Source organism: Salmo salar, unplaced genomic scaffold, assembly GCF_905237065.1.
Source record: "Salmo salar unplaced genomic scaffold, Ssal_v3.1, whole genome shotgun sequence".
In the NCBI taxonomy this organism is placed as follows: Eukaryota; Metazoa; Chordata; class Actinopteri; order Salmoniformes; family Salmonidae; genus Salmo; species Salmo salar.
The window spans coordinates 102896-112500 of record NW_025547394.1 but is presented as its reverse complement, the minus strand read 5'-3'; positions in this window follow the sequence as shown (position 1 = coordinate 112500).

Here is a 9605-nt window from a genome sequence, read left to right as displayed (position 1 = left end):
ACATAGCCTGTCTTCTCTTGAGAGCCAGGTCTGCCTGCGGCGGCCTTTCTCAATAGCAAGGCTCTGCTCACTGAGTCTGTACATAGTCAAAGCTTTCCTTAAGTTTGGGTCAGTCACAGTGGTCAGGTATTCTGCCACTGTGTCCTCTCTGTTTAGGGACAAATAGCATTCTAGTTTGCTCAGTTTTTTTGTTAATTCTTTCCAATGTGTCAAGTAATTATCTTTTTGTTTTCTCATGATTTGGTTGGGTCTAATTGTGTTGCTGTCCTGGGGCTCTGTGGGGTCTGATTGTGTTGCTGTCCTGGGGCTCTGTGGGGTCTGATTGTGTTGCTGTCCTGGGGCTCTGTGGGGTCTGTTTGTGTTTGTGAACAGAGCCCCAGGACCAGCTTGCTTAGGGGACTCTTCTCCAGGTTCATCTCTCTGTAGGTGATGGCTTTGTTATGGAAGGTTTGGGAATCACTTCCTTTTAGGTGGTTGTAGAATTTAACGTCTCTTTTCTGGATTTTGATAATTAGCGGGTATTGACGTAATTCTGCTCTGCATTATTTGGTGTTTTACGTTGTACACGGAGGATGTTTTTGCAGAATTCTGCATGCAGAGTCTCAATTTGGTGTTTGTCCCATTTTGTGAATTCTTGGTTGGTGAGCGGACCCCAGACCTCACAACCATAAAGGGCAATGGGTTCTAGCAGCGAACCGCCCTTGCTGTCTCTGCCTGGCTGGTTCCCCTCTCTCCACTGGGATTCTCTGCCTCTAACCCTATTACAGGAGCTGAGTCACTGGCTTACTGGTGCTCTTCCATGCCGTCCCTAGGAGGGGTGCGTCACTTGAGTGGGTTGAGTCCCTGACGTGGTGTTCCTGTCTGGGTTGGCGGCGCATACCCCCACCCCCCCCCCTTGGGTTGTGCCGTGGCGGAGATCTTTGTGGGCTATACTCGGCCTTGTCTCAGGATAGTAAGTTGGTGGTTGAAGATATCCATCTAGTGGTGTGGGGGCTGTGCTTTGGCAAAGTGGGTGGGGTTATATCCTACCTGTTTGGCCCTGTCCGGGGGTATCATCGGATGGGGCCACAGTGTCTCCTGACCCCTCCTGTCTCAGCCTCCAGTATTTATGCTGCAGTAGTTTATGTGTCGGGGGGGCTAGGGTCAGTCTGTTACATCTGGAGTATTTCTCCTGTCTTATCCGATGTCCTTTGTGAATTTAAGTATGCTCTCTCTAATTCTTTCTCGTGTCTAGATGGAATTTTTATTTGTGGTCCTGGCATCTGGACATGTTTTGGAACACCATTCTTTTTTGTCTTACTGAGATTTGTCTTGGCCGGGTCGCAGTTGTAAATGAGAACTTGTTTTCAACTGACCTACCTAGTTAAATACATTTATTGTTTGATGTACTGTAAGGGCCCAGAATCTGTGCAGAAGATCTAGGTGCTGCTGTAGGCCCTCCTTGGTTGGGGACAGATCTAGGTGCTGCTGTGGGCCCTCCTTGGTTGGGGACAGATCTAGGTGCTGCTGTAGGACCTCCTTGGTTGGGGACAGATCTAGGTGCTGCTGTAGGCCCTCCTTGGTTGGGGACAGATCTAGGTGTTGCTGTAGGCCCTCCTTGGTTGGGGACAGATCTAGGTGCTGCTGTAGGCCCTCCTTGGTTGGGGACAGATCTAGGTGCTGCTGTAGGCCCTCCTTGGTTGGGGACAGATCTAGGTGCTGCTGTAGGCCCTCCTTGGTTGGGGACAGATCTAGGTGCTGCTGTAGGCCCTCCTTGGTTGGGGACAGATCTAGGTGCTGCTGTGGGCCCTCCTTGGTTGGGGACAGATCTAGGTGCTGCTGTAGGCCCTCCTTGGTTGGGGACAGATCTAGGTGCTGCTGTAGGCCCTCCTTGGTTGGGGACAGATCTAGGTGCTGCTGTAGGCCCTCCTTGGTTGGGGACAGATCTAGGTGCTGCTGTAGGCCCTCCTTGGTTGGGGACAGATCTAGGTGCTGCTGTAGGCCCTCCTTGGTTGGGGACAGATCTAGGTGCTGCTGTAGGCCCTCCTTGGTTGGGGACAGATCTAGGTGCTGCTGTGGGCCCTCCTTGGTTGGGGACAGAAGCACCAGATCATCAGCAAACAGTAAACATTTGACTTCAGATTCTCTCTCTCTCTCTCTCTCTCTGGCTTTATTTGCATTCAAAACATATTGTGGTATCCCAGGAGGTCCACCCCGGGAGATTGTAATAGAGGGGAGGTACGTGAGGCGACGTTGGCTCCCTCTGCTGGGAGTACGGGAGCTGGGCACCCCGACAGCTCTAAGTGGAGGTTAATTAGAGGGAAGTGGCAACCAGCCGTGGAGGCTAAATAAAAGGAGCACGATGGCACACCGCAGGGGGAGAGAGAGAGAGAGAGAGAGAGAGAGAGAGAGAGAGAGAGAGAGAGAGAGAGAGAGAGAGAGAGAGACAGAGAGAGAGAGAGAGACACAGAGAGAGAGAGACAGAGAGAGAGAGAGAGACACAGAGAGAGAGAGAGACAGAGAGAGAGAGACAGAGAGAGAGAGAGAGAGAGAGAGAGAGAGAGAGAGAAGAGAGAGAGAGAGGGAGAGAGAGAGAGAGAGAGAGAGAGAGAGAGAGAGAGAGAGAGAGAGAAGAGACAGAGAGAGAGAGAGAGAGAGAGAGAGAGAGAGAGAGAGAGAGAGAGAGAGAAGAGACAGAGAGAGCGAGAGAGAGAGAGAGAGAGAGAGAGAGAGAGAGAGAGAGAGAGAGAGAGAGAGAGAGAGAGAGAGAGAGAGAGAGAGAGAGAGAGAGAGAGAGAGAGAGAGAGAGAGAGAGAGAGAGAGAGAGACAGAGAGAGAGAGAGAGAGAGAGAGAGAGAGAGAGACAGAGAGAGAGAGAGAGAGAGAGAGAGAGAGAGAGAGAGAGAGAGAGAGAGAGAGAGAGAGAGAGAGAGAGAGAGAGAGAGAGAGAGAGAGAGAGAGAGAGAGAGAGAGACAGAGAGAGAGAGAGAGAGAGAGAGAGAGAGAGAGAGAGAGAGAGAGAGAGAGAGACAGAGAGAGAGAGAGAGAGAGAGAGAGAGAGAGAGAGAGAGAGAGACAGAGAGAGAGAGAGAGAGAGAGAGAGAGAGAGACAGAGAGAGAGAGAGACAGAGAGAGAGAGAGAGAGAGAGACAGAGAGAGACAGAGAGAGAGAGAGAGAGAGAGACAGAGAGAGACAGAGAGAGAGAGAGAAAGAGAAAGAGAGAGACAGAGAGAGAGACAGAGAGACAGAGAGACAGAGAGACAGAGAGAGAGAGAGACCTAAGTTTATTTCTTTGATATGTTTATTTTCTGTCTTAGTAAAGTTGTTTTTTTGCAGACTAAAAGCATCCCTGTCTCTGTGTCAATCTGCTCAACCCGACTACCCCACTGTTTACCACAACATGTTTACAAGTGAAATAGATAATAATAAACAAAAGTAAACAATCAAGAATGAACGGTAAACATTATACGCTCACAAGTTTTCAAAAATAATAGAAAAATGTCATATTATGTACAGTGTTATAATGATCTCTCCCTCTCTCTCTCTCTCTCTCTCTCTCTCTCTCTCTGTCTCTCTCTCTCTCTCTCTCTCTCTCTCTCTCTCTCTCTCTCTCTCTCTCTCTCTCTCTCTCTCTCTCTCTCTCTCTCTCTCTCTGTCTCTCTCTCTCTCTCTCTCTTCTTCCCTCTCTCTCTCTCTCTCTCTCTCTCTCTCTCTCTCTCTCTCTCTCTCTCTCTCTCTCTCTCTCTCTCTCTCCTCTCTCTCTCCTCTCTCTCTCTCTCTCTCTCTCTCTCTTTCTATGTTCTGTTTACACAGGAGCCAAAAATCTGATTTATTATTTGTTGTTGTTGAATGTCTTTTACGACCAGTCAGATCAGATCTTTAGCTGAATATTTCTGCTGTGTGTAAACGTAGCCTATGGTAGCATATCTCTGGATATGTATTATACTGTACTCTATACCATCTACTGCATCTTAGCCTATATGCCGTTCGGCCATCGCTCATCCATATATTTATATGTACATATTCTCATTCACCCCTTTAGATGTGTGTTTATTAGGTAGTTGTTGTGGAATTGGTAGATTACTTGTTAGATATTACTGCACGGTCGGGAACTAGAAACACAAGCATTTCGCTAGACTCGCAATTAACACCTGCTAACCATGTGACCAATTAACACCTGCTAACCGTGTGACCAATTAACACCTGCTAACCATGTGACCAATTAACACCTGCTAACGGTGTGTTGGAGCAATATTTTTTTAAATGGACGTTTTGAAGCAAATGACACGAGAGAGCTAATTTATAGTAGAGTAGAAAGAAGCTGTGTTTTTTTTGTTAATAATAAATCATTTATAATCATAATACGATATTATGTAGGAGCCATTTTTTGGGGGGGGGGTTTATGTTTGTCTGTCAAGGGTTTTTCATTTTTTGAATATTTGTTTTGTACACTAGAGGGCACTATATGCTGGGGTCAATGATCGTGTGTGTGTGTGTGTGTGTGTGTGTGTGTGTGTGTGTGTGTGTGTGTGTGTGTGTGTGTGTGTGTGTGTGTGTGTGTGTGTGTGTGTGTGTGTGTGTGTGTATCACAGCTGACCAGAAACGGTTAGAAACAGGTGAGAGGAGATTCACATTCAGTTGTTACAGTATCACAGATAATATAGCTAATAGAATACATTTCTCTGCACCTTTTTTTGATGTTTTACAGGAATATGAGTTTTTGGAGCTATTTTTATATTTTATATGCGCAAAAAAATGGGAATTTCAACCCGAAAGAGTAACGTTTGGAAAGCAGATTTGTGTTTTGTGGACGTGTTTTTGGACGTCTCTCTCCTGTACAAGTGGCAGTTCACAGGGAATTGCCACTACAGGGTGGAAGGTAGCCTAGTGGTTAGAGGAGGAGGCAGGTAGCCTAGTGGTTAGAGGAGGAGGCAGGTAGCCTGGTGGTTAGAGGAGGCAGGTAGCCTAGTGGTTAGAGGAGGCAGGTAGCCTAGTGGTTAGAGGAGGAGGCAGGTAGCCTAGTGGTTAGAGGAGGAGGCAGGTAGCCTAGTGGTTAGAGGAGGAGGCAGGTAGCCTAGTGGTTAGAGGAGGAGGCAGGTAGCCTAGTGGTTAGAGGAGGCAGGTAGCCTAGTGGTTAGAGGAGGAGGCAGGTAGCCTAGTGGTTAGAGGAGGAGGCAGGTAGCCTAGTGGTTAGAGGAGGAGGCAGGTAGCCTAGTGGTTAGAGGAGGAGGCAGGTAGCCTAGTGGTTAGAGGAGGCAGGTAGCCTAGTGGTTAGAGGAGGAGGCGGGTAGCCTAGTGGTTAGAGGAGGAGGCAGGTAGCCTAGTGGTTAGAGGAGAAAGTAGCCTGGTGGTTAGAGGAGGAGGCAGGTAGTCTAGTGGTTAGAGGAGGAGGCGGGTAGCCTAGTGGTTAGAGGAGAAGGCGGGTAGCCTAGTGGTTAGAGGAGGAGGCAGGTAGCCTAGTGGTTAGAGGAGGAGGCGGGTAGCCTAGTGGTTAGAGGAGAAGGCGGGTAGCCTAGTGGTTAGAGGAGGAGGCAGGTAGCCTAGTGGTTAGAGGAGGAGGCGGGTAGCCTAGTGGTTAGGGGAGGCAGGTAGCCTAGTGGTTAGAGGAGGCAGGTAGCCTAGTGGTTAGAGGAGGAGGCAGGTAGCCTGGTGGTTAGAGGAGGAGGCGGGTAGCCTAGTGGTTAGGGGAGGCAGGTAGCCTAGTGGTTAGAGGAGGCAGGTAGCCTAGTGGTTAGAGGAGGCAGGTAGCCTAGTGGTTAGAGGAGGCAGGTAGCCTAGTGGTTAGAGGAGGCAGGTAGCCTAGTGGTTAGAGGAGGCGGGTAGCCTAGTGGTTAGAGGAGGAGGCAGGTAGCCTAGTGGTTAGAGGAGGCAGGTAGCCTAGTGGTTAGAGAAGGCGGGTAGCCTAGTGGTTAGAGGATGAGGCAGGTAGCCTAGTGGTTAGAGGAGGAGGCAGGTAGCCTAGTGGTTAGAGGAGGAGGCAGGTAGCCTAGTGGTTAGAGGAGGCGGGTAGCCTAGTGGTTAGAGGAGGCAGGTAGCCTAGTGGTTAGAGGAGGAGGCGGGTAGCCTAGTGGTTAGAGGAGGCAGGTAGCCTAGTGGTTAGAGGAGGAGGCGGGTAGCCTAGTGGTTAGAGGAGGCAGGTAGCCTAGTGGTTAGAGGAGGCGGGTAGCCTAGTGGTTAGAGGAGGCGGGTAGCCTAGTGGTTAGAGGAGGCGGGTAGCCTAGTGGTTAGAGGAGGCGGGTAGCCTAGTGGTTAGAGGAGGCGGGTAGCCTAGTGGTTAGAGGAGGAGGCAGGTAGCCTGGTGGTTAGAGGAGGCGGGTAGCCAGGTGGTTAGAGGAGGCAGGTAGCCTAGTGGTTAGAGGAGGCGGGTAGCCTAGTGGTTAGAGGAGGCGGGTAGCCTAGTGATTAGAGGAGGCAGGTAGCCTAGTGGTTAGAGGAGGAGGCAGGTAGCCTGGTGGTTAGAGGAGGCGGGTAGCCTGGTGGTTAGAGGAGGAGGCAAATAGCATAGTGGTTAGAGGAGGAGGCAGGTAGCCTAGTGGTTAGAGGAGGCGGGTAGCCTGGTGGTTAGAGGAGGCAGGTAGCCTAGTGGTTAGAGGAGGCAGGTAGCCTAGTGGTTAGAGGAGGCAGGTAGTCTAGCGGTTAGAGGAGGCAGGTAGCCTAGCGGTTAGAGGAGGAGGCGGGTAGCCTAGCGGTTAGAGGAGGAGGCAGGTAGCCTAGTGGTTAGAGGAGGAGGCAGGTAGCCTAGTGGTTAGAGGCGGGTAGCCTAGTGGTTAGAGGAGGCAGGTAGCCTAGTGGTTAGAGGAGGCAGGTAGCCTAGTGGTTAGAGGAGGCAGGTAGCCTAGTGGTTAGAGGAGGCGGAAGGTAGCCTAGTGGTTAGAGGAGGCGGGTGGCCTAGTGGTTAGAGGAGGCGGGTAGCCTAGTGGTTAGAGGAGGCAGGTAGCCTAGTGGTTAGAGGAGGCGGGTAGCCTAGTGGTTAGAGGAGGCAGGTAGCCTAGTGGTTAGAGGAGGCAGGTAGCCTAGTGGTTAGAGGAGGTGGGTAGCCTAGTGGTTAGAGGCAGGTAGCCTAGTGGTTAGAGGAGGCAGGTAGCCTAGTGGTTAGAGGAGGCAGGTAGCCTAGTGGTTAGAGGAGGAGGCAGGTAGTCTAGTGGTTAGAGGAGGAGGCGGGTAGCCTAGTGGTTAGAGGAGGAGGCGGGTAGCCTAGTGGTTAGAGGAGGAGGCAGGTATCCTGGTGGTTAGAGGAGGAGGCAGGTAGCCTAGTGGTTAGAGGAGAAAGTAGCCTAGTGGTTAGAGAAGGCGGGTAGCCTAGTGGTTAGAGGAGGAGGCAGGTAGCCTAGTGGTTAGAGGAGGAGGCGGGTAGCCTAGTGGTTAGGGAGGCAGGTAGCCTAGTGGTTAGAGGAGGCAGGTAGCCTAGTGGTTAGAGGAGGAGGCAGGTAGCCTGGTGGTTAGAGGAGGAGGCGGGTAGCCTAGTGGTTAGGGAGGCAGGTAGCCCTAGTGGTTAGAGGAGGCAGGTAGCCTAGTGGTTAGAGGAGGCAGGTAGCCTAGTGGTTAGAGAAGGCGGGTAGCCTAGTGGTTAGAGGAGGAGGCAGGTAGCCTAGTGGTTAGAGGAGGAGGCAGGTAGCCTAATGGTTAGAGGAGGAGGCAGGTAGCCTAGTGGTTAGAGGAGGCGGGTAGCCTAGTGGTTAGAGGAGGAGGCAGGTAGCCTAGTGGTTAGAGGAGGCAGGTAGCCTAGTGGTTAGAGGAGGCGGGTAGCCTAGTGGTTAGAGAATGAGGCAGGTAGCCTAGTGGTTAGAGGAGAAGGCAGGTAGCCTAGTGGTTAGAGGAGGAGGCAGGTAGCCTAGTGGTTAGAGGAGGCGGGTAGCCTAGTGGTTAGAGGAGGAGGCAGGTAGCCTAGTGGTTAGAGGAGGCAGGTAGCCTAGTGGTTAGAGGAGGCAGGTAGCCTAGTGGTTAGAGGAGGAGGCAGGTAGCCTAGTGGTTAGAGGAGGCAGGTAGCCTAGTGGTTAGAGGAGGAGGCGGGTAGCCTAGTGGTTAGAGGAGGCAGGTAGCCTAGTGGTTAGAGGAGGAGGCGGATAGCCTAGTGGTTAGAGGAGGCAGGTAGCCTAGTGGTTAGAGGAGGAGGCGGGTAGCCTAGTGGTTAGAGGAGGCGGGTAGCCTAGTGGTTAGAGGAGGCAGGTAGCCTAGTGGTTAGAGGAGGAGGCAGGTAGCCTGGTGGTTAGAGGAGGCGGGTAGCCTGGTGGTTAGAGGAGGAGGCAAATAGCATGGTGGTTAGAGGAGGAGGCAGGTAGCCTAGTGGTTAGAGGAGGCCGGGTAGCCTGGTGGTTAGAGGAGGCAGGTAGCCTAGTGGTTAGAGGAGGCAGGTAGCCTAGTGGTTAGAGGAGGCAGGTAGTCTAGCGGTTAGAGGAGGCAGGTAGCCTAGCGGTTAGAGGAGGAGGCGGGTAGCCTAGCGGTTAGAGGAGGAGGCAGGTAGCCTAGTGGTTAGAGGAGGAGGCAGGTAGCCTAGTGGTTAGAGGCGGGTAGCCTAGTGGTTAGAGGAGGCAGGTAGCCTAGTGGTTAGAGGAGGCAGGTAGCCTAGTGGTTAGAGGAGGCAGGTAGCCTAGTGGTTAGAGGAGGCGGAAGGTAGCCTAGTGGTTAGAGGAGGCGGGTGGCCTAGTGGTTAGAGGAGGCGGGTAGCCTAGTGGTTAGAGGAGGCAGGTAGCCTAGTGGTTAGAGGATGCGGGTAGCCTAGTGGTTAGAGGAGACGGGTAGCCTAGTGGTTAGAGGAGGCAGGTAGCCTAGTGGTTAGAGGAGGCGGGTAGCCTAGTGGTTAGAGGAGGAGGCAGGTAGCCTGGTGGTTAGAGGAGGCGGGTAGCCTGGTGGTTAGAGGAGGCAGGTAGCCTAGTGGTTAGAGGAGGCGGGTAGCCTAGTGGTTAGAGGAGGCGGGTAGCCTAGTGGTTAGAGGAGGCAGGTAGCCTAGTGGTTAGAGGAGGAGGCAGGTAACCTTGTGGTTAGAGGAGGCGGGTAGCCTGGTGGTTAGAGGAGGAGGCAAATAGCATAGTGGTTAGAGGAGGAGGCAGGTAGCCTAGTGGTTAGAGGAGGCGGGTAGCCTGGTGGTTAGAGGAGGCAGGTAGCCTAGTGGTTAGAGGAGGCAGGTAGCCTAGTGGTTAGAGGAGGAGGCGGGTAGCCTAGTGGTTAGAGGAGGCAGGTAGCCTAGTGGTTAGAGGAGGAGGTGGGTAGCCTAGTGGTTAGAGGAGGCAGGTAGCCTAGTGGTTAGAGGAGGAGGCGGGTAGCCTAGTGGTTAGAGGAGGCAGGTAGCCTAGTGGTTAGAGGAGGCGGGTAGCCTAGTGGTTAGAGGATGCGGGTAGGCTAGTGGTTAGAGGAGGCGGGTAGCCTAGTGGTTAGAGGAGGCAGGTAGCCTAGTGGTTAGAGGAGGCGGGTAGCCTAGTGGTTAGAGGAGGAGGCAGGTAGCCTGGTGGTTAGAGGAGGCGGGTACCCTGGTGGTTAGAGGAGGCAGGTAGCCTAGTGGTTAGATGAGGCGGGTAGCCTAGTGGTTAGAGGAGGCGGGTAGCCTAGTGGTTAGAGGAGGCAGGTAGCCTAGTGGTTAGAGGAGGAGGCAGGTAGCCTGGTGGTTAGAGGAGGCGGGTAGCCTGGTGGT